Source organism: Aphis gossypii, chromosome 2 (assembly GCF_020184175.1).
Source record: "Aphis gossypii isolate Hap1 chromosome 2, ASM2018417v2, whole genome shotgun sequence".
NCBI lineage: Eukaryota > Metazoa > Arthropoda > Insecta > Hemiptera > Aphididae > Aphis > Aphis gossypii.
The window spans coordinates 68295575-68323366 of NC_065531.1; the positions used below are offsets into that span (position 1 = coordinate 68295575).

Sequence of the window (27792 nt, forward strand, 5' to 3'; positions counted from 1 at the left end):
GAACAGATGAATAAAAAACAAATATCTGTTTTCAAACTTCACTTAAAATAAATATACCGAAAAATACAATGCAATAATATATTTTTGTATGATTAATGATTCTAACAATATAATTGTCTTTATTAACAATAATAAATCAGTTAAAGTACTATGATAAAAATTATTCTATGACTTTAAATTGGTCACGTACATGTGTAACAATCATTTTTTTTATTTATAAGATGTAATGGTAAATACTATAATTTGCATTTATATATTAGTTAGGTGAACAATAGTTTTTAATTTAGTGTTCTGTTTATGTTATTAATTGTTCCCAATATTCTTGATAACCAAAATGTGCAGTATAAATTAAAACTTGAATAAAAAGGTATTATATGGTTTTCCTATTATAAAATGACTATAGTTTTAGATAGGTGTATACATATATTTTACTTTATACTTTGGTTTAGCAAAAATATATGGTGATAAGTTTTCCTACAAAATTAAACTTTTCAAAATCTTTTGACATTAAACTGAGACATTTTATTTTTGCTAAGGTAACAATTCATTTATAAAAACTTTGTCCATAAACCTTTTCTTTTTACTATAAGTAATATTATAAACATAATTTTGTTGCTTTACTGACTTAGTAATCTTTTACGTCGTCTAAACAATGAAGCGAAATTCTCTTAAATATATTTTTTTTCGTTTTAATTAAGATAGTTCTTAACAGTTTTTAAAAATCTAATTCATATTTATAAAAAAAATAGTTAAATTGCAATTATTTAAGAAAAGCACATCAGTATATAAATTTGAGGATGCATAAAATTGAAAATCGTTTCACAGATCTATATAATTTAAATTATTAAATTATATAAAATCAAAATCATAATTTTCTTACCGACTATCTCAACAATAACAATAAATATTTTAATACATTTTTACATATCACATTTTCTTGATCAAGAATAAGGAAAGCGTATATATAGTATTTGTATTCCAAGAGCAAAAATATGTAATCTTTAGTTATAAACCTTTAAGTTTTGGCAAAACAGTGCATACAAAACATATAAAGTAGACATAAAGAAGTTTTTAAAAGGATTTGCACATATTATTTGTACAGTACAGTAACTAAAAAGAAAGATAAAAAATATATTAACAACATTGTACACGTGTATATATTTAAACTAATTCAGTTAAGTCTAACTACACCAATCAGCAAAGATTTAAAATTAAAAGCAAACAAACTCAAAAATAATAGTATGAACAGTGTAATATTTAACGAAGAGCAAATGTGTACATATGGTATACTCGTACACCTATGTTGTATTATGGAAAATATTTTCAAAATAATATTTAAAACAAATGAAATACCTAAGTGAATAGGTAAAATACTGAACTGATATCTAGATTACTTACGTTGAGTCCTCGTCGTTTAAATAAGAAATATTTAAAGATCATCTTTTATACAAACCAATGTAGAAATATTTGAATACGAAATTGAAAAGAAATAGGTTTTCTACGGAATCTATATTATCTGGAATTATACATGTGCTGAAAGAATAATCCTTAGGCACATAATATATACATATATACACATATTTTGTATACAGATATGTGTGTGTGACGTGTGTACACGAATTTAGCGGATATGCGAATAGTGGGATAAGAAAATAAGAGTGTGTGGCACTTCAAATATTTGCCTATCACAAACTCCTTCAAACGTATACATATGTGTGTGTGTATATGTATGAAGGTACTATTATGCTATATGTGAGGTACTGTGCGAGTACATATAATAATAGTACACAAGGTTTCTGGCACGGGAACCCGGGCAATTGTTGTTTATTTATTCGTCTTATCCGACCTGACCCGGTTGTAAGGGAAAATTCGCCTACCGTGTCAATGTGTTTTATACTCACCGTATCTACCACACACCGGGGGTCGTATCCGTGCCACGCCATAGATAAGAACAAACTGTAAATGTACGTAATAGAGACCGAATAAGTTTGTTGGCAAGTGTGTTTGTGAAAAGAAAATTAAATTGCCGTCAAATGTGCTTGAAGTATACAACAGTTAGAAGCCCCAATCGAGTTTTTCAATTTGCACTGAATTTAGTCGATTTCATATTCAAAATACCCGCTTACGAGTATAATAATATACTATAAATGGAAAAAAAAAGATTTTATATCTTACATTTTACCTATAGGTATTACCTATTTTTAGGTAGCTATAAATAAACCTACCAATATAGTTGATTATATAACTCAAGTTAACGATTACTTGTACATATCTTCAAAACATTAACTTCATTATTTTAAAACTATATTAAAGTTAAACTTCTGGTTTTATTATTTTTAAAGGATTATCATAGTATGATAATAATTTATAGTAGTATAATAGTAGTTTTACAATAAATTCGATATTAGTATTTCATACCTCGAGAAAAGAATTTAATATTTAATAATAAATTATTGATATTTTATAGGAGTACTTAAAAAAACTCATAATAAAAATGTTTTTAAAAATATAATGACAATACCTACTTATGAATTATAAGAATTACTCATTAGTTATATAAAGTTAGTTTCAAATAATTTGCGAATGATGTTCTTAAATACTACATAAAAGCTTTTAATTTATATCGGTTGATAACGTTTTTCGCATCCAACATAATAATTTATCAAGTGTTTACCAATGTTTATTTTATTAAAATATAACTAATATTTTTATTATTTCTAGTGTTCTAAACAGTATTATTACACTCTGTTATTTATCGATTTAGTAAAGTTTGATGCATTTTGTATTTTTAATGATGACATGAACATTTATGCAAAAATAGCACTAACTTATAAATGACAAGTAAATTTGAAATACCTATTATTGTTATTGAAATATCGATTTGTATTATGTACGGTGACTTTCGTTAACAGTATTCAAATTTTAAGCATTTACCATAATAATATGTCTTCGAAATATCCGTAATAAACTAATAACGTTACACCGATAAGTTTCTTAGTACTCAAACTTGAAATGGTGTCAGTGCTCTAAGTTTTACACATCAAAACATAGTGATAAATAGTAATACATATTATTGGTAGTATTTAGAAATTATAGTGTAACTTTTTTTTTAAATAAAACTATAAATTCGTTATTATGATGAAAATATTTTATTCAATTAGTTCACTTAAATTATTTCTCAAATTTAGTGAATGAAACATGGCTACGGCTCATTTTTAAAAATACTAATTTTACTAATTATTCGGTTTTTGAAATATTTATTTTTCTATAATATTTTTGCATGAAGCAGGTGGTTTATTATATTTATATTCAAAATCAAAAAACTATGTTGAGAAAATAATTTAAAAACAAACATCAAAAAATAGCTTAAAATATTAATTAAAAACGACAAACATTTAAACATTATTACATATATTATGTTAGGTACATATTTTTTTGAGAAAATGGACTGTTTCTTTTATATTATGCAAAGCTTATATATTCTAGTTTATACAAATGTATGAATAAATTATGTACCAATATATAATTTATTACAATAACTTAGTTTACCATGTTTAACTTAGATAGTAAGGTGGGTACAAATCACAGTTTAAAAATCAACATAAACAAAACCAACTTCCAGGAAATTTTTAATTAAACTTGCAAATTAAACACACAAACTAACTATGGACTCATACGAAACACGTTTTTCGTATTCTAAGTACCCTACTTTATTAAACACAAACTTCTACAGAAATAACACCTGAACCTTAGCTAAACACGTGGTAACTGACAAAAAAAAACCATTACGTTGACATTCATTTATGTTCGTATATATTAATGCAACAGTAGGTATAGAGAATTTTTATACCGTCAAAAAAAAAAGAGTGACTAGAGAAAGGGACCTATTTCTCATCACCTGATTTTATCTATATAATTTTACATTTTTTTTTTTAGATACATATTATATAATACTATATAAAATGATATTTATGATAAAAATTTAGTGTTTTTTTTTAAAAAAATTTATCTATACAATTAAAGAGCAACATGTTCAATAAATATTCAATAGATACTAATAATAAAAAAACACATAGTGTACTAATTGAATCTTATCTACCGCAAACAACAATATAATAAAATTACATACAAATTTAGATTCTATATTATATTAATTGTAATATTATACTTTTTTACTAGCTTTTACTATTTTTTAGACCAATAAAATAAACGAGTAAAGTACTAATAAACCTATATTTTCCTATCATTCATAAGTTTTATTTATTATCTAATTTACTATAATATGTGTGCTATATGGTAAACAACCAATAATATATTGTAATGAATGCACAGTAACAGACGGTGCACATACACATGTAGGTATCGATTGCTAATATCTACTCAAAAAAACAATTAGAAATATTTGTGAATCACCACTTACGAAGAACCTTAATTTCTAATGTAAATCACTGGTTTATATGAAAGCATAATAGTCTAGTTATAATTCGTAACAAATAAAAATAAATTATACATATCTTAAAACGCCAATATCATCATAATATTATAATTTTAGATTCTGAAAGAAGTAATGAATGTATTGATTTTACAATGTTGTGTTTTTTTTTTGTGTCTGTGTACAGCATAACATGTCGAAACTCGAAATAATGCTTCAATTTCAAATTTCGGGGGTGGTTTTCGATATAAAAGTGAATATCCTTGGTGCATTATAGGGTTAAAAGTAAATATTTTCCTATAGTTTACAAAAAAAATCGGAAAAACTTTAAAAAGTAATGGAAAAATGGGAATTTTTATGCAAAACCAGTTTTTGACAAAACCGATTTTTTTATATAGTTGTAACTTAAAAACTAATCACTGTAAATACTTGAAATTTTCACCAAATATTTATATTTGTGTTATCTATCTACACTTAAATTTTCAAAATATTTTGGCTTTTTAAAGCTATTTATAGACAATAGACATTTTCAATTTTTCTAAGTATTTTTTTGTTTGAAGTGTCGATAAAAAAATGTTGGGTGCTTAAAAAAACCTTAACATTTAATACAAGGTTTTTCATAAGTTGTTCTTATTGTAGATAAAAAAATCGTTTATCACAATTATTTTTATAAGCGTTCAAAGTTTAAATTTTTACAAAATATAACTACAGGTAATTTTGTAGTTGAAAATTCATAAAATTATTTGTATTTAAATATCAAGTTAAAATTTTCAACTCTAAGTTTTCCATAAGATTTCCTTTAAATAGCTATAGAGAAAACTCCAAAGCGTCATTATATAGGAAAAATTTTATGAGCGATTGAATTTTAAATTTTTACAATAACAATTTATCCTCAAACGATTTTAAGGATTTGTTATTATTCATACAGCCATTAGGTGACCTACTACACAGCAGAGCGATTACTCACTTGACCACTCTTTTTGTTTTCTCAATCCCAAGAAATACCATTACAATAACAATGATAAATATAATACAAAAATAATATAAAACCTCAATGTCACGTACAAATCGGACACTAATCTGCATCTTTATGGAATAAAATAATTATTTAACGATTGTAACAGCCTAATGAATAATTATTAAGCAGTGATAAGTCAGTTAAGCCAACGTTAATAATAATTTTTAAAAGTGTTATTATTCAAATAATAAATTAAAATATTAATTTTAAGCAGCACATGGAGAACGGTTATGCAATGAAACAAATTATAAAGTCTATTTATTAAAACAAATATAAATTTAGATATATTTTTTTACATATGGAAAAAATATTTTTCAGGAAGTAGAACAGTATTTTTTGCATGACATCACACCGTGACCATTCTCCGACAAAAGTCAAAAGTTAGTTTCGATGCTTTTTCAAAGAATGACGTAAGTAAATTTGTTTATGAACCTATTACAGTTCAGTGCGCTTAAAAGGATGAAATCTTCTAAAAGCTTTATATTGAAATGTATCTAAATATAAAAGAAAAGAAAAAAGTACATAAGGCTTATATAAAATAATATATATATATATCAGTTAGCTTATAACATATAATATATATAGTTTATTTGCTAAATTATATATAAATTCATTGGAATATTGCAGGTTTTAGTAACAATTGCACGAGTATAATAATGAATTGGATTTGGTAATAATTGAAAATTAGTTAATAATGTTGCAAATAGTTTGTTAATAAAATATTATAAAAATTTGTATTTGTTATGATAAAAATAAAACTAAAAATAATAATTTTTTCTTAAGGGTTATATTATGACCATAATTATTTAAAATTTTCAATAGATTTTTTTTCATAAGAAGCTTATATAACTACATATTTTATTTTAGGACACAAATGTGAACGTATGAAATTTTATAAATTATTTTTAGATATTTTTTTTTTATTATTACTATAATAATAAACCCTAAACATCCTAGCTATTGAGCAATATATATATTATTTTAATAATTATATACAAACAAAAATGGTAAATACTCGTAGTTTTAAATTAAATACGATTTACAGAATATTAATAAAGAAAAATAGACTAAAGTTTCTCAATGTATAAGCTATTAAGAGCTAAAAAGATTTATAAAACTAATAATATTTATTAAAAACTGCTATGTGAAGTTATATTACGATTAATTAGTTCAAATAAATATATTATCTTTTTTTAGACTTACATTTTTGATATAGGTACCTACATCCTTATCAAAATAAAATTAGGTAGCTATTCGTTTATATACATAATGACCTCAATAAATAAAAGTGCCATCAACATAAAATAGGATGCATATATACTTAGATAAAAATACTTTGAATCTTTTAAAATAACATCAAGTATTCACTATATCCAATAACAAAATAATAAAGGTATTCGATAGTGGGAGTTTGAATTCCAAGAGCACCTGTAATATTTTAGATATTTCTCAGCTATTTTATACTTTATTTATAACGTTTAACTCGGGGAGTCATGGAATTTTTTTAAAGAATTCACTTGGGCATACTTGACGGTGACAGGCCATATGAGGTTGATGATTACTTAAGTAATAATCCGTTTATGGTACGCGTATATCGACTTATTCAATCGCATCGCCATCAATGAATGTTAGTACCTACATATTATATAGTATACTAGTCGACAGCATACAAGGTTTTTATTGCATACCATTTGGCTATTGCGAAGTATTATTGACTACGGTGTTTTGTGTAAATTTCATAAGTCTCAATTCGTAGTATTCTCGCTTAATTATTGTTCAGTATATACCTTATAATTCTTTAAGATAGTTTCTTTTTTTAATTCATTTAATTTGGTATTTTGTTTGCTCCAAATACTTAATCGTTTATTTTTAATAATAACATTGATATTTTAGATTCTGAACAGAGTGATGAATGTATTGATTTTACAATGATGTAAGTTTTTTTTTTTTTTTTGTGTCTGTGTACAGCATAACTAGTCGAAATAATGCTCCAATTTCAAATTATGGGGGTGGTTTCCGATGTAAAAGTGAATATCCTTGCCCCTTGGTGCATTATAGAGGTAAAAAGTTAACATCTTCCAACAGTTTTCAAAAACATCGAGAAAAACAAAAAAAAATTGACGGAAAAACGGGAATTTTTACGCAAATCCAGTTTTCGACCAAATCGATTTTTTATATGGTTGTAATTCAAAAACTAATCACTGTAAATACTTGAAATTTTCACCAAATGTTTATGTTAGTGTTATCTATACAAGTTAAATTTTCAAAAATTGTTGACTGTTTTTGACTTATATATAGACCACTGAAATTTTCGATTTTTCTGAAAAAATTTTTTGAAGTGTCGATAAATTTTTTTTGGATGACCAAAAAAACTAGAAAATTTAATACAAGGTTCCTTATGAGTTGTTTTTTTGTAGCTAAAAAAAATTAAAAATCGTTAGTCAAAATTTTTTTTTATAAGCGTTTATAGTTCAAATTTTTACAAAATCTATCGAAAACGCGAAAATTTGCAAGTAATTTTAAAGTTGAAAAATCATAAAATGTTTTGTGTTTATAACTAAGGATTAAAAATACAACACTAAGTTTTCCATAGGTTTTTCTTATAATGATTAAAAAATTATAAGAATACATAGGCACAATTTTTTTTTATTAGCATTTGAAGTTCAAATTTTGACAAAAATTCGTCAAAATTATAAATATTTGCAAATTATTTTATAGTTAATTTGTTTGTATTTATATCTAATGTTAAACATTCCAGACTGACAAATCATCTCCGTTCAGAATCGTTTTTCGTATACAATGATACCTATCCTAAATGATAACCTAACCTACCCTAGTCCGAGGTCCACCCCACCCCCTAATGTACAGCAGAGCGGTAACCACTTGCTGACTCTTTTTTATTTTATTTTATCCACATGATAGTATGTGTTTAACCAAAATTGATGGTTTTTATTGTAATTCAAATATTGTTTGTATACAGTAAATATATTTTATATATATTTTTAAACCATTTGCAAATACTATTATCCTTAAAATAAATACTATAATAACTGAAAAACTCTAGTTCGAATTTTAAAATATATGTATCAAAATGTTTAAAAGTATTGCCAACCAAATAATGTACAATAAAAAATAAAAAATTTAGTTTTCAATTAGAAAAAAAAAATTGTATCACCGCAAAACAATTCTTAAATCTTAAGAAATACACATGTATCTCAAAAACATGATAATGTGTACTTAATAAAGTACATTTTAAAATCAAAACAATTAGAATTTGAATAAATTAATCAACCCCTCTATATGTAATACCTACGTATATCTATGCTATTATTTTTAAGATAATATAAATTAAATAAACAAACAGTACATAATGTACTTTATTAATATTACAACAAGAATACTTATTTTGTCTTGCATAACTTTATTATATTGTACATAATATAACTGTTATTGATCAGTTTAAATTATATACTATCAAATAATATCGAAAATAGTATATAGTTATTTTACGATAGAACTGTCTGATAGTCTGTAATATACAGTCCTATGCATAAAACAAACTATTTAAGTTTATCAATATTTGATGTAATTTTAGTAGGCAGTGATCTGGTGTTTAAAAATATGTGTAGATACATTAGAGATTTACAACAAAAATATTTTTTTTTTTTTTTTGGTGAACTAATTTTAAGTAGAAACTATATATAACTGAATATAATTTATTGGCATCAACTACAATGTTATTACCTAATACAGTTATAAAATGTTGTAGCATTTATCAGATTTTTAGCGTAATACGATAAAATAAATAATAGCTTAAATGTATATACTATTATTGAGTAAAATTGTAAACATAAGTAAATACTGTACATTTTTAACGAAGAGAAAAATTTATTTTTTTTATATTTTACATTTGCTATTTGCAGATATTAAAGTGGTATTTGTAATCATTTTTAGTTGTGTTTACTGAAGTTCATGTTTTTTAATAACGTGATATAATATATATATTAAGCAAATGATAAACATACTAAAAATAATTGTCAACAAAAATTATTTTTTTTCTCAAAAAGCGGTCTGATTTTAATAAAAACATTTTTTATTTAATTTTTGTTTTCAAAAAAAAATCTGAAAACCAATTTAGTTATTTAAATAAACACTTAATTTATAGTAAAAACTATCCCAATAAACTATGTTCAAGAGTTATATTTCTTACTAAATATATAATATGTATTATAGTTGTTGTGATTATTAGTTTCTTTAACAAAATAAATAAAATTATACTATTAGTTTTGGCTATACTTTGATTTTACAGCTTTAATTATTTATGTATTTTAAAATATTAACTCTTTATACAATATAGAATTATTATATTTAATTATACTCAAGGTACAAATGTGCAGTCTTAATTTTCTAAGATATATGCTTTCTAGTACGTGACATAATATTATAATACTTCATCACCGTAATGTTTCAACACAACCATCCTAAATGTAAAGTTATAATAATGCGCCGTTTGGACCTCAAAAACATTCATAGACCACAAAATACGATATGGGAGATAAAGGTGGAAATCCGGGAAGGTGGGAGAGAGAAACTGACATTCTACATATTTGCCAAACTATTATTACGTAGTTGTATAATACAATGGAATATCTATTAATAAATGAGAGAATAAGGTACGCATAAAATAATAATAGAGTATTTTATTACTTTAATCATCAATTTTCATTGCTGACAAATTATCAATATTAGTTTTTTCAATTTATAAATGGTTTATAACAATAATATACATTTATATATTTTCGTAATACCTTTAATGTATAATTAGTTATTTTTTAACATATTGTAAGTTATTAAAACTTATAAAGACGATTAATTATTAATTTTCATAAAACAATACATATTTTTATTTTATTAATTTAATTTTTTTACTAGGACTAAAGTTGTAACTAAATAATATTAATATAACTAATCAATTAACTTTTTTTTTATTATATTGTTATAATATACATAGTTAAATTATGTTTAGAACTTCATATTATTTATGGTTGACCTGTATTTTCTCGGTGGTCTGTTAATTTATAATTCAAACCCCTTATATTTGCTTTTCACATAAATTGACCATAAACACAGTATCACAGTATAATTCATTATTCACACTTCTGGGGAGATACTTATCCACATCTCAAGAAAATTAGAAACTAGTTTCAGTATGTTTAAGTTTTTAACACATAATTCGATTTTAATTGAACTCTCATAATTTCAATCGCAATTAACGTCAGTTATAATAAATTAATATTATTATTAAAAGTAATGTAGGTATGATATAGTTAGATAAATTGTAAAGAAAGAAAATCATAGTATTATGATTTTAAAAAGAACAATAATCTTTAAAAAGAAAAAAGAAAAACCTAATCATATTAATATAATATCATACAACTCTTATAATGTATTACATAAATATAAAGCAGGTACGTTTGTATGATAATATGTTATGATTAAATTATTAAATATATACATTCTTTTTTTTTGTATAATATACCTACTAAAAAATATATAAATTAACATAAATTATATGTTACCTATATAAATATAAAAAAGGTTCCCAAACTGTGGATCGCGATTATACAGTTAGTGGGTCACGTTATATTTTTAAATAATAATTTTTTTTAATGTATCTATAATTTGGTGTTTCTAATTTTTGGTTCATGTTAAAATTTGATTTTACTATAAATAATTATCTGCGAGGGTAACAATTATTACGGAGTAAATTGATATTTTCAAACTATCATTATATCTTAAGTTAACCAATGTTATAGTGGATATCAATTCAGTAATGAAAAATAGGAAACAATTACATCCTTAACATTAAAATTTAAATAACTGTGTTATATATATATATATATGTATATATCTTTTATTTCTAACGAAATAAATAATTGTAAAAAAAATAAAATGACATTAATATTATTGTGGGTCTTAAAATTTTTAAAAATGTCTAAAATGGGTAGTACTATAAACAGTTTGGAAACCTCTGCTACATAATATTATAGTTGGTGGTTTGTTGTCAAAGCAGAGAATGTTGTACAAAATAATATTTTCATTATTAGTTATATGCATATTAATACTAAGGCTATAGTAAACAGGACTACAGTAGAAGTATTATAAATAATAAAACATGTCAAAGATAAAATTCATAAGTATTAATACTTAAACGATTTAATTATAGTAAAATTTGATCACACAGATAAAAAAAATAATAAATATATTTATCAATGATCTAAACTGTTTCTAGATTTATATATTTTATACGATAAACATCGTAATAATAAGATTAAAAATAGACTTGTTTCTTAAAATTACAAATAAGTACGTGCAATTATGTCGTATGTTATTCTGTATTCGCTGTTAATAATTTTGTTTCATAATTAAACTAAAATATAAAAATCTCTTTTTCCTCTGTCTTTCTATTCTTTTCTACCACAAGGAAAATGTAAATAATTCTATTCATCCTGCAGTGTCTCAACCCAACCATTCCTTTTATATTCACTATGGATTGTTTATAAGTGTGTTGTAAGGTTTTTTATGAAAAATTAATTATTATGCCTTTCAGCACACACTTAAATTGTTGTACGCTAAGCTTTCCGTAGGAGATTAGCTATATATACCTTCTACGTGCTTTTGTATTATTTTAAATTTGCAAACCCTATCATCATTTAAAAACAACATTCATAAGATAAGATTTAGCATAAAACGAAAACTTAGAAATACCGGAAATAATGTTAGAAATAATTTTTTTATTTTCGTGATTTGAATGAATTTTATTAACATTTTTATTTCGATATTTTTAAATTGCTATAAGAAAAACTGTAATTCAAAAGTTATTTTGAAAATTGCATTATGTATTGCTAATGATTACTTTAATAAAAAGTGAAGGTGGAATGTTTCAAATAATTCTAACTAATATTTTTTTAATACTTATATAATAAAATAACAATAATCCTTTGATAATAAATCGTTATATAAGTTTAAATGTTAAATACCGACAACATTTTGTCAACTTAAGTTGAATTGTAAATGTCCATGATAAATGTAAAATTTATATCATTTTTGTAAAATTTTAAGTACATTCCAGTACACAAATTTAAGATTTGAGACAAAATTGTACTAATACTAAATATTTAACCATAGATTGTATTATATAATACATAATAACTATCACAAACACTATTAAATAATTTTTAAGGTTTAAAGATTTAATATACGTTATATGTTTAAGTAATATGATAATTTATTATTGATATTTTTTATGCATACACTAGTGAATAAGGTTTGAACAATTTAATTGTATTTTTTTATTCATATAAATTCTTGAGAATGTTGAGATTTTTTTATATGGAAATAATGTAGGTACTAAGTACTTAGATGAACAAAAATAAATTATACAAAAACTTTAAATATCCTATTTTACGTTAGTAAACTATGCTAGTACTAAAGTGATCACTGAAATGACAAGTTATTGATAGGAGATTATTTTAATAGTAGAACATAATATTATCAACAATTAATTAATAAGTATGTTAATTGTTTGATTTGTACTAATTTTACAAAAAAAATAATAACTATTTATTTAAAAAGATAAGTAAACCATTAATCTAATAAAGTTTTTTTGTGAATTAATAGTAGAAAATCCTTATAAAAATATGTTTGTAATACAAATTTGTCAAATATATTTTAAATACCTAACTAAAGCAGAAACATGGAAGTACACGAGTGTACTTCCTAAACGATTTATAAGAATTAAATTTATAGTTAATTTATTATTATTATTATTATTATTATGAGTTTAAGATTCTTCTAAGTTAAGTAAGGTAGAACACAACATAATTTAATGTAAAATTATTCTAAAGTTTTAATAATCAATAGATATTTTAAAATTGGTGGAATGTGTAATCATTTCTACTATCACAAATACAGTGATACATTTAAGGATGAATATTTTAATATCCAAACAATACAACATAATATTATAATATATTAAGTTCGCCGTCTTTATAAAGGGTACAGTAAAATAAAGTAGTAATATACCTAGTCTAACAAATAATTGAGAATGATTGCCCATAATTTTTATTTTATTTTATTCTAAAATGTATAATAGTAAGGTTCAAATGGAATATTAAGAAAATGTTTTTTTCTTGTGTTTTTGAAAACCATCAATATGTTTTTAATTTAAACAAACTAAATATCTAAATAGCTTAATAACTGACTACGCAGTCAGTTCTTATAAAATTAAATAATGTAAAACATCGTTTTATTTTTTTTAAATACGTATGATAGTATTATGTAAATTATATTACATATTACATAGTAAATACGACAATAGTTTACATCAACTTTCAAATATTTCCAATAATAATAATTGAACTGTTTTAAAATTATTTAATTATTGTTTTTGTATAATTTAAAATAGCTACATACTTACAATGATATGATTATTTAATATTATAACTTGTTTGGACAAAAATTAACAAACCTGCAACAAAAACAAACAAAAATGATCAGCTTATAAAATTTAGTGTATAATTTAAAAAAAAGTATCTCAATACGAATACCGAATTAAAAAAACTATTTTGTTTATAACAGTATTATTTTAATTGTACATTATAAATAATAATAATATAATATACTATAGTAGTTAATGATACTAAAATAGCAAAATGTGTAGATAAATATTACAGCTATCGTTTTTACAGTATTGAATAGTTAGTTTCTAATCAATTAAAACTTATCATACAAAATGTATTATTTTCTAATTATATCAACATAAAACATTGTCTGTTTCAAACGAATAACATGTTAACTGTATAAAATTATGTTTTTAATACAGAAAAACAAATAAAAATCCAAAGATCATGATACGTATATTGTGCATTTGTATGTTTAATAGCAGTAATATATTATATAGTAATATATTTTAAACAAACTTAATCTATATCAATAAAATATTTAATTTCCACAAAAACAAATAAAAATAATCATTATTTTTTAAGATTTAATAATGATAATTATTTAAGATAAAAAAATATTTGAATATTTTATTAATATTTTTTACGAAGTTTTAGCTATATTTTAAATGATAAATTTTGATTTTAAATTTATGCCGATAAAAATCATTTGGTTACATTCAAAAATATTCAGGCAAATTTATATATTTATTTTTATTTTAATGCTGCTAACAATAATATAAAACTATTGTACAAGTGCTATATTATTGGAATAAAATATAAAAGGTATCTTTTTTTTTAAATAGTACAAATGTTGTCTGTAATAGCTAAAATTGAATTAATTACTAAAACCTAAAAATGTTTAGCCAACTTCATAAATTATTGATGTGACATATTATAACAATATAATATCTTCCACATATTATTAGAATACCCGTAGCATGTACTGTTAGGTATAGTCAATCAATTTTAAGCTACAAACGTAATGCGAATACATTAAAAAAACATAGAAACTAGACAACGAAATTTACGAAAAATGCAGCTACACTTTGGTAGACACGTAATCAAAGTTGACCCATTAATCTTACTATATTAAGTAGATTTTAGGAGATGATATTTTTTTTACCCGACAGTAATAATTAGTCATTGCATCGTACACTATATCACAAGAAAGGGATAACCTTGGGGAATTACAGTAATAGACGATTCCATGCGCATTGATAATAATGACAATTCGTCGCGCGTGAAATATATCTTATAACAGACAGTGTATACATAGCACATCTATAACAATAGTACAAAATATATTTTACGACCATTTTTGTAGACGACGGAAATTCGCTTCCTGCGGGGGACGAGGGCATACTACGTATATGGTTAAGGCGTAGACAAGGATAGGGATGATTAGCAGTGGTAGCGGGGAATACCGTTAGAGGAGCGGATGCGAGAACGTACGTATTTGCAAAGGGTGGGAGAAATCGCGTGGAACGTTGTTCACGAAATCTGATCGTCCGCTCCGCCGGCAAAAGGTCCGGATTACCGTGAAGATGAGATTATGGTTTGGCCCATTTAACTCTGGGTTCCCATGGGGCACTGTTTATCGGCAATAATATCCTCTGCTTATCTCACTTTCGGGCAGCCGAACATTTTTATTCGGTCGTTTTACGATTTATTTCGTTTTTATATATTATTCGGAGAACCTCCTGCACAGGTAAACAAGAGAGGAGAGCCGCGGTTACAGCTTTCTCTATCTTTCTTCAAAGTCACACTCGTCCTTTCTTCTTCATTCACTCGTAACTCCTCTATCTATTTATTTTTCAGAACCCCATCTCTCTATACCTTGTGTATATTGTATAATATAATATATATATATATATATATATATAAATGTAATTGTCTATAAAATACATTTTTTTTAGATACGTAAGCCAAGAGAATACCAACCGACACGTATTGAATAAGCAAAAACTAAAAATACAAAATCAAAACTGAATAGAAAAAAACACCGTAAAGTAACATTGGTTGTAAAAGAACAAATTTATCAGTTTGATTGAATACATTTTTTTATTTATATTTTATACATAATAATATAATGTATGTATTTATACATGCAGATATTATTAGTATATATTATATTGTATAATTCAGGGGTGTATACACAAATTACCATTTTTGTTCCAAAATTTACTTCAAAAGTTTTGTACTCTAGAACATACAAATCTGCCAATAAAACGTTCCTTAATATTTTTATTATTATATTAATAAATATTCTTCTGTAAAATTTAAATTTATAAAAGCCTAAAAACTAATCATAAAACTTAATTTAACAATGGTTTAATTAACTTAAAACTAATTTTGATTACCTACAGTATTCATTGCGGAACTAATTTTAAACTATAATTTATATTCGGGTCGTTATTCAAAAATTAAAATAAAACCATTTTATGTATCATTTTAAAAAATGTGTGAACAAGGTAAAGTTATATTTTAAATATTTATTAAACTTTTAAAATAATTTTGTTTATACGCATGAATACCTTTAAAAATTTATAAAATTAAACATACCTATGTATTAATATATTACTAGTGAAGTGCGTTTTAATGTAGGCATGAAGTTAAACCATCGTAAACACAAATAATAGTAACATGAAAATATAATGATTACAATATGACAGTATATATCGGGAGTATAAAAAGTACATTATATAAAAATTAGTAAAAATTAAGACAAGTGATTGATATATTAGAAATATATCTTTAAAATTGAAACAACTATTTATCGTTGAAAAATAAATACTATTTGACATTATTAATTTAATTATTATTGTCTAAGTCATCGATTGTTAAAAAGATTAAAATACAATTTATAATCATCGATCAAAAATTCAAAACTATTGTATTGAAATAAAATTACAAGATAACACATGATTTTTTAATATATCATATTACATTTGCATAAAAGACACATAATAATCAGTTTAAAATAAATATTTTTATATATAGGTTAAGTTTAAATTTATATTTATGTAAACAACTAGATATTTAATATTAAATTGATAAAAATCAAAAGACACTCAGAGTTTTAAATGTGATGAATATTCATGCGCATTATTATCTAGCATTTAATTCTTGATGAAATCATCAATATAAAAAAAAAAATGGCTGTATTTTCATTCACTAAAAATAATCTTTATTTAAGATAGAATTCATAATAAAACAACTAACTAATATGTATGCAAAAACATTAATCAGTAAATTAAGTTAGTAAAAATAAACTGATAGTTAACCATAAACCTTATAGTTTAATAATAAATACAAATAACAAAAAGAGTGACAACCAACGATTTAACGAATAAATTAATATATTGATACTTTCTTGATTTAATAAGTAAATCTATAATAATCAAAAGTCTCAATCATCTTGAAAATGTTGTACATTTTTAAAGATTTTATTGTTTACTTTAATAATATATTCGTATTTTCTAATCAATTTAATGATTATTCGACTAATTACGTGATTTTTTTCCGAACTTTTTAACTAATTATCTTAAATTCATTATTTTCTCAGTTTGATGTTTTATTTGATAATTTTCTCTTTTCATTGTATATTAAATTAAACGTTGTTCGCATAGTTTAAGTAAATATGTAAAAACATCTGTATCAATAGAGTATAGACCATTGCGCAGTAATAAAAATGATCATAATGACACAGAAATGTTTTTTTTTTTTTTTTGAATTAAACAGTAATAACTTTTAACTTTTTATTTTCAATATATATTGTTAATGAACTTAACAATTGTTAATCACCGAGTTGTGAACTTATGTTTACATATTATTTTTAATTCAGGCAAATGAATTGCATACAATAATATTCTAATCTAATTGTTCGATAATCCAAATATGTGATAAGATGTATTTACAAAATTAAGTCGAGTGGAAAATTGTATTTACTTTTCACATTTAAGTTTACAAAAGCGATTAACTTTATATATTGGAAATACTAAAAAAAAAAAAACGACAATGTGCCATTTGGTACACTATCCACATTTTCATGTTTAAATGTTTTGTTTTCGATTTTTATTTAAAAAAACCCATTCTACAAAGTGTAAATTAATGAACACCAAAAATAGTTTCCAATATTTTGAAGTTGGTAAGTAATGTTCTAGTGATTTATTTAATAAATATTTGATTTCTGCAATCAAAAAAAAAAAAAAAATCATACAACTCTTTAATTCTAATTTAAAATCTTCATTATAATATATATTAAAGAAATAACATACATTTATTTAAACTATATGGAAATAATATACTGCTTAAAATTAATGATAAAAATGCTTAAGTATTAAAATTACTGTAATAGATGTAGTGATCCACGAACCCTCGCAAGTAGGTAGGACGTAGGTACCTACTTTGAACATTATATATCTATTCTTTATATTTTATTCCAATTCAAACCTAACCCCTTATTTTAATTAAATTTAGATGAAAATAATGAATATAATATACATACTAAATATCAAATATCGAACAAAAATATAGTTCTTATATATAGTAAAGTAAAGAAAAACTGAGTAGTACATTATAATATACATGGATAAAATGTAATATAAAAGGCTTGTCAACTTTTTTATCATTTTATAAAAGTTAGAATATCATAAACTGTTTGATATTTGAAAGTATTTTTTTTAGGAAATATACTTTTTTTCTTTAATTGAAATTTAAAACCAAGTTCGTTGATAATAAAAAAAAAAAATAATAAATTATATCTAACTAACATCAACTCAGATTAAAACGATCGAATATACATGTTTAAATGTATGCAGATAATTTTAATGAACTAAATAAAAAATATTATGATTCCTTATGAACACTTGAACACTTATTATAGTTTTAACTTTTTAATTTTGAATCAACAATAAATTAATTGGATAATTTATACTTTTATGCATTTAGACAATCGAACCATTAACTCTATTGGAAAAATAAAAGAATTAAATAAAACAGTTATATTAATCTGATAAATACCAACATTTACTGCTTAATAAAAATAAACTTTCAGTATATAATATAATGACATAATTAATATTTTAATCTTATTAAAAATCTACGAATCATATAAATTAAAAATATATATTATATTAATATTGACTAGAAATTATTCCGTTTCAAACAATTAAAAATGTTTCTAACACAATTAAATAAACAGAGATATGGCAATTCTAATGAAAAAAATAAAGCTCAATAGGTAGTAGCTATAATATAAAAAAATAATTAAAAATAACTGTGAATAAGTTGTTTGTAACAATAAATGTGTTATGTTTTAAAGAAAGCTTTATTAAGATTAAATGAATAATGGAAATGTAAAAAGATGTTTGAAAGTATTTCACCCGAAAAATTTAAGTTGATAGCCACAACTTATCAGAGACTATACTAAGAAAATAGAATTTAAATGTAATATTATTTATAATTTCCATATATTTTTATAAGAAAGTAGTAAATATTCAAATATAATACATAACTTATAATTTATCAAAAATAGATACCTATTATAGTTATTTATTTTTCAAATCAGTCAATAATAAAAAAGAAATCACAGTTTTTAATGTTGCTGAAATTTTTTTTTTTTTTTGTAGCTGCCTATATTATTTTTTAAAATGAGTACTTTTTAAAATATACTAAAATACTTAACTTAACTAGGTGTACTGGATATTAACTATTTAAAACATCATTCCTGAAGGGTTACTTTCAACACTCAGAGCACTTAGGGTTCATAAGGTCATTAAAATATATACCTATTGTTAAATAAATTATTAATTATTAGGTATAGTTATGACAAATTATTGAGTCCCATATCCTAAAGTAAAGGGAAAATTATATTACACCTAAATTCAATTTATTATTGTAAAAATAAATGTAGGTGTATATCACTCTAATAGCACAAACATATACAAACAATAACATGCCATAGATCTTCGGACAGCAACATCATAATGTTATTGTTTAACTTTCTGTATTTACTCGTAGTATAATATTAGGTATAGTATATTACGTAGATACACTAAAAATTTTCTATGAAATGTAAATTCTATAAAACTTCATACAAAATAATCGATACAAATTAATCAAGTTAAACTTTATAAAATGCCATGAACAAAACATTCAACTATACTTTTATTCGTTTTTGTTATTTGTTCATTTTCAGTAGTTGTTTGACATTTTTATTTTATAATTATTAATATATAGATACCGCTAATGTAACATTAAAAAATAGATTTATTTTAAATTAAAAAAATATTACATTTTAATTTTAATACTCTTCTTCATTTTAACAAGCCAATTGCAGTCTATAATAATATGCAATAATCAAGCGATTGTTTTAAAAACTATTTCAAATAGTTTAATTGCATTAGACCTACTTATAGATACTTTATAATAAATCTATTAAAAATATTTAAAGATTGGCTAGATATATTATAATTCAACGCTGTATTCTAGTAATTATTAGATGTATAGCCGTACAAGTACTAAAAATTATAATTTTAAATTGAATAAACTAATTAAATATATTTTTTTATGGTTTTCATATTATTATATTATAAATGTTATTTGTTTTCAGTTATGTTTAATAATAATGAAAATAAAATTTGAATTAATATAGTAAAACCGACGAGAAGTATTATGATAATACAGTATTTGATATGATAAGGTTAGTTTACAATGTTTACATACTATGGATAATGCGTTTATATTAAATGTATATAGAGTAATACAATTGTAACTCGTCCCGAATTCGTAATTAATCGAAATAACTAGAAAACGCTATAGGTAAAAATTAAAAATAACAAAACAACATGTTTTAAGGAAATTAAAGTGACAATAACTGCGTCTTAGGACATAAACAGAACGTTGCGTTGAACTTTTGCAGACGAGGGGCATAATAGGAAATTGCCTGCAGGATGCGTAAAAAACGGGTAAACCATAATTTATTCGTATATGTAATATTGTCATCGGCCGCTCGAAGTGTGTGTGATGAAAATCCTCAGGCTTATACAGAATGATGGCCTGGTTTGATGGTGTAGTAGATGGTAGGGATATTGTGATAATATAATGTAATAATAAAACGAATAAAGAATCCACCGAGGGGATGGGGATGGTGAGGGGGTAGGACGATGGTAGGATGGAAAGAGGGGAGTGAGAAAGACTTCGATTATTATTATGCGACGGATGGGCCACAGCTACAGTAGCGACGGCGGTGGCGATGGTGTCGTTAGGCAGGCGGTAGTAGACGGTAGTGGCGCGTGTGTTAACGACACGAAAGGCGGCGGTGGCGGCGGCGCCTAATCTAATCCGGTGCCAAATTAATTAACACGAGCATCGCGGGGGTGCGATACTCGGCGGCAGCAGTTATATATATATGAGTGTATGTAATATAATATAGTGTGGGACACTTATCGCGTGAGTGATATCTCGTACGGCCGCTCAAATGGCGAAGAGCATGGTTAGAATCCACAAGAATATAATATATAACCAGGGAAGATGCCTATGTTTTTGATAACACGATTAAATGCTGGGAATTTATATTTCCACTAGAGATCGACTATATTAGACAAAATGAGTGTATATGACACATTATTATCAATAATTATGATAAAGGATAAACATTATCTATAATAATATGTATATATAAAATATATCGACAAAGGATTTTTATGATAAGAATTGTCAAAGTGTGGAAAATTAAAAGAGGCTTAATAAATTAATAAACAATTATTTAACAAAAATCGCTTAGCATTAACTTTGAAATTATCCACTTTTGGATAGTCTAGATGAATATATTTAGGAATTATGTACACAGCTATTGTATAGAACACACTATCATAATATTATTACTGTGGCGAGAAAACACAGACACGGACGATACGCCTAAGTGATACTGTTCGCCTACATATTATGCGCACAAATATATCACGTTCAACGAGATATTACGTGCAATGAGAATTATTAACCTCCCAAGTAAGCGAATATTTCACACACAATACACACACGTGCGAGTTCACGTATATTATATTTGACTATTTTGTTTTATAATTGTTCTGGTTTAAACACTGTATTATTTATATAACTTATGCTATTATGAATTTTGTAACATAAAATTGTTGATCATTATGTAATTTTTATTGTGATTTGTATAAGTTAGGGGGATTACAACACTCTTTTCTACACTTTCAGTTTGTATCATATATTTATCGTCGATGCTGTAATATTATTATAATCGTATCAAGCACATTTAATTATATTTTAACGCAATTTTAACAGTAGATAAGAGGTAACTAATTTATAATTAAACACTTTTCATATGAAAAACACTGTACCCAGCTTTTCGGTTGATAATAATTTATTTACCGTTTATAAAATCAACGAATTTAACAACTAATGTTTTGTAATATAATGTAGATAGGTACTAAAAATGAATAAGCCCCGTGCTTCATGGTAAATTAATTATTCTGTAAAACTTTTCAATTATTACTTAAAATTTAATGAAAACTCTTAAAGAAAAAACTTAATGTAGAATATAAAAACATGAATATAATATACTTATTATTGTGTTAAAATGTATTAACTTATAATTTACATTATTCAAAAGTTTTTGGGAGTTTGAAGAAGATTTAAATTTTTGAGATGATACTTACATAGTTATAATATTATATTAATACAAATAAACTATAATTAAACACTACATTTTCGACTGGACATAAAATAATTAGGTGTAAATAATATAGTTTAGTATATTTTTTACACGAACATTAACTATTGAAAAAATAATTACAATAATTTTATTATTAATGCGTAAACAAGTGATTAAAATTTTAATAACCAATGCAAATCAAGTAACACATATTTATGTTATGAATAATGACATTATAAACATGACACAAATTGATTACCTACAATCAATTGAAACCTGATGAAATAATAAATTAAGTAAGCAATGTATTTTATTGAAATCCAAATATTTTGATAAGTATGGTATTTATACAAATGGTATTCATTGAACAAACCAATAACCGTATGTATTTGTTACACAAATACATTTAAACAATTTCAAATAAAAATTTTATTTATTTTTATATATTTATACTTGTAAATTTTATTAAAAATCATTACGAAAATTAACTGAAATATTATTTTAAGTAATTATTTTATTCTTACTTTATAAAATATAGAATCTAAAATATTGTTTATCAATTTTTTTTTATGGCCTAATTTTAATAATCTTAAAAAAGAGTTTTATTATTTCTTGATAAATTAATTATATATTAATTTTTTTGAATTTTAAAACTGAATTAATATACCTAATGCGAGAAAGATTAATAATGTCACATAGAATAATATGGTAGAGTAACATAATATAATATTATATTACCTATTAATTGCGTCTTGAAATTGTATTAAATACTGTCACACTACAATAGGTAAATTGTAATTGAATTAAGTTTATTATACACAATTAATTTATAAAACGTACGAATCCGTATGTATTCAATCGTAATAATGTAAAAGTATTAAAATATATAAATATTTACATTCATTTTTAAATGATGACATTGATAAGTTCAAAATTTAAAAAATTAAAATTAAATATCTAATAAAAACGTTTAAAACAATTATCTAGGAATGGGCACATTGTTCTCTTTAAACGTGTCTATTAAAATATATAGAATAAAATTTAGTTATCAACTGATGTTTCGAAGTCCGTTGTTAAATTGTTAATGGCTAACGAACGCACAGAAGTTATCTGATCTTCTTTGATCATTTAAAGCAGAAAATTGAATACATACATGCAAACCCCTTTTGCGGCTGGCATAAAACCATTCGGGATACAATCATAAGTAAACATATCCGTAATAATATGAATTTCATAATGGATGCTTGATAGGAAGGAGGGTACTTAGATACGTCTGTGTAACTTGGCAGAGGAGTAGTAGAAGAGGTATAAATTAGTTTGCGTGAACCGTGATTATGATCTTGTATGCTATTTACTGACATTCCAGATAAATCATACTCTTAATTGAGTGGTAAATTTCCATAATATATTAAACTTCTCCTTTCTCTCACACAAATACAGGTAAATAAGTATGTTTTAGAAAATTTTAGCAATAAAAATATCATAATACTCTTAGATCAATATTTTATAATATGTTAGTGTTAATTTATTAAATTTTGTTTTTATTTATTTATAAAATGGTAGGCATTAATTTATTTCCCTTAAAGTAATGAATAAAAATAAAATAAATATTTTAATTATTTATTGTACATATATTATCATCTAAAGATTCAATCGTTAAAGATCGTTTAGTTTAATTTAGTTAATGTATTGAATATTATTAGTTATAACATTTTAGTATAAAATGTATATTGTATATGTATCTAATTATTTTCATTTTTTTTTTTTTTTTTTTTTATAAACCATTGAAGTATTTAATAAAAATATATTAATCAATAAATAAAATATTTAAATAATAATTCAAAAATATTTAAAAATATTTACTCTAATTTTAAGTACGACATAATTTACTCTTAGATGATAAACACAGAATACTTACAAAAAATAGATAAATACACATTAAACTAAATAAAATAAAAATACATACAAAATTTAATTCTAAATTTTTTTTTGAATTCTTGATAGGTATTGTATGTTAAATTATAAGTTAAAACTAATGTTCAATTTAGATACAACATACATTAATTCATATTTACATAATATTAATTCTATACCTACATGTTAACAAAGACCCAACCGTTATTCAATACAATATTATAACTAATCAAACCGTAATCCATTTATTAAAGGACATGAACTGGAAATTTTGTAAAATAACCTTAAATTATATATAAAATAACGTACTATATATATATATACTAACGCTAACATCTAGGTAAATTACAAAATATTCAAGTATTAAATTAACTCTTCTATTAATTTTTTTTCAAAACGTATTTGAAAAATATTCTTTTATCATACTAAAACATCTTTTAAACCGTAACTTATAAAGCTATTTTATAATGCTTTAAATTAATCTTTTTTTCTATCGGTATTGAACTTTCAAAGATTAAGACCTTTGAATGTGGTAGATACATGGGTATTGGAATTTTCAAGTTAGCGCTTTTTACTATTATTAATTTTATCCATTAACATTTATATTTTTCAATATATTAAAAGACATTAGGTCAATAACCATTTTTATATATATTGTTCAATAAAAAAGATTTTTACTTACACATTTTTTTTATTGTACCTATCAGAATATGATTTAATCTTTAAAATATTAAAAACTTGAAATAAGAAAATTTGATCATATATTTTTTAGTAACTATTTATATGGTACAAATAAACATCTTATAGTTATGTAATATAATATAGTTTATTGGTTATTTAAATTGTATAGTTTATGATGTCACCATTATATGAACATTACATCGATTTACAAGAATAATAATATATGTAATATAAAATTATCAACTATCTATCACATTAAATAATATACATTTCACTTCTCTAGATACAATTAATCTTAATAAAAATAAAACTGTTGATCTTTATATTTACATGCTAACTATATATTATACTTATAAATAGTATAGAGACTTCAGTTAGTAAGTTGAATTATTTGCTTTAAATACCATTTTAAATTATTTGTATAATACAATAATTTCTTAAAATTACAGAAGCAAAAAAATGTAAGTGTTAGATTTTCTACTCATAGGTATAAGAAGTTGAATATCTATGTTTTTTAACCACCAAAAGAAATGTTATGCAATAAAAAATTTCAAGTTTAAAAGAGTATTATCATGTGTTAACGACAGAAAAATATGGAAAATCAATATTGTTTGAACCACTATAAAATTGTAACTCGAAGATTTCAAAATTACTTTTTATGATTACCTAGAAGATTTTCATTGCACTTAGATAAACTTTTGCAAATATTAAGTAAAAATCAAAAAAAAAAAAAAAATACATATATTTATAAATATATTCTAAATCACTAAATAAATTACATTTTCTATGTTAAAATTTGATTGAAACTTTAAATTTTTTTATTCCATCGTGAGACATAGTTATTTTTTAAATAAAATTCAAAAACGCTTCTTTCGAAAGTTTTAACTACAAAGAATATAAATATTTTAACGGAAATCAATAAAATTGTATGATAATAATTATGTATACCTATAATTAATTGCTTATTACATTTTTATTACATTATACGAAAAACAATTAAAACATGTCTATTATAATATTATAAAAATGTCATATAGTAACAGTTAGAATTTCGCTTATGGATATCGTATTTCATTTTATAAACCATCTGAATCGTTTTTAAAGTTTATATAATAGATGACAATTTTGTTTCTCATATTTCTTGTTAACCATCAAAAATAAAGAAAAACGATACGACAGTGACGCAAATTCCGTTCATATAATGACGGATGATTGAGAATTCTAGTGCTTTGAAAGAATTACCAGTATTATGTCTGTATTGAACAATATTATGTTACTACATTTTATCACTGAAAATATATAGGCAACAATATTAAGGTTACTATTATAACTATTACCAACAATTTTTTGGGATAGAATTAGATTCTGGTGCTAAAATTAATTTTGAAAATATTATAACAAAAATTATTCTCTGTGATAAGATGATAAATGCAATATATTATGTTATTTTTTAATTTAATTTGTTTGATGTGTGTATTAAAATTTAAGAGTGATTAAATGTTATTATTTCCCACAATATTTTAAGTGATCTGTATACATTGAGTATTTCAAATATATTTTATGAAATATCGATTGATATAATCAGTTATATATATTATATACATGTAAAAAGCATTCTAATGTGTTGGATATTTTTGAAGAGAACTGTATTAGTGTAGGGATACGATGTCATAATATTTAAGTTACGTAAAGTAACGTATAATACGAATTTTGTTGGTGACTTTTTTGTGAGCTCGTTAATAAAATATCAAAAGAACAAGTAATTTTAATGTAAGCTACCAGGAATGTGGCTTTCAAAGTCAAAATGAGGCTCTCGGTTTAATTACGCTTACGGTAAATTACCCATTGCGGTGGTTTCCGGTTATTTCCTCTAACTTTAATATTTCGATTCTCTTTAAAATATAATATTTTTTTCCCCATTATTCTTTACCGTTCTTTGAAAAGGTCATGTGCTATTTTTACAGTGGGTGTCGACGGAATGTTGGTATCGATGGTATCAGTAGCCTCGGAGATATGGAGTCTGTAGATAAAGTAGAAACAAATTCAAAATGTGGACTAGTGCATTGACAAGCGTCCTTTTATTAATCGACGTTTCACACTGTCTGTCAACGTGTATCCAGACGGTAGACACCTCCATAATACTCGACTACGATATAAGCTTATATCCATAAATCACTCACGATAACATCCCGGATAAGGGTGGTTTGTGCATGTATTTATACATACAGGTGTACGATGCCATGTTTTATTTTATTTAGAAAAAATATATATGTATATATTTATTAAATTTATTAAACGTTAATGTAGAAAATTAAATTATTTTAAGATTTCTTATTATAAAATTGGTAACTGTATTGAACAACCATGATTTCTAATGGTTTATAGTTTATAATTTTTAAGATATTTAGTGAAGAGAAGAACGTATAGTGATATTTATTTATTTTTCTCACAAATTTTCTATAGTAAGTATTTTAGATAGAAAAATAGTTTAGCACATTTATAATAAGTTCTTATAAATAAAATCTGGATTCGGATGGAAATTTACAGTTATTTTTTACTT

At 23.5% G+C, this 27792-nt stretch overlaps 1 protein-coding gene and 1 long non-coding RNA gene across 3 annotated transcripts in view; one reads left to right on the forward strand and one right to left on the reverse strand.

Annotated features, from left to right (window-relative positions):
• Nucleotides 1–27792, reverse strand: part of LOC114122329 (zwei Ig domain protein zig-8-like) — a 356252-nt gene that overhangs the window by 278824 nt on the left and 49636 nt on the right. The window lies entirely within an intron of this gene.
• On the forward strand, nucleotides 5580–27298 carry LOC126550472 (uncharacterized). Its single transcript, XR_007604593.1, has 3 exons — nucleotides 5580–5702; nucleotides 5769–5860; nucleotides 27197–27298. It is a non-coding gene; the product is annotated as an uncharacterized LOC126550472 (long non-coding RNA).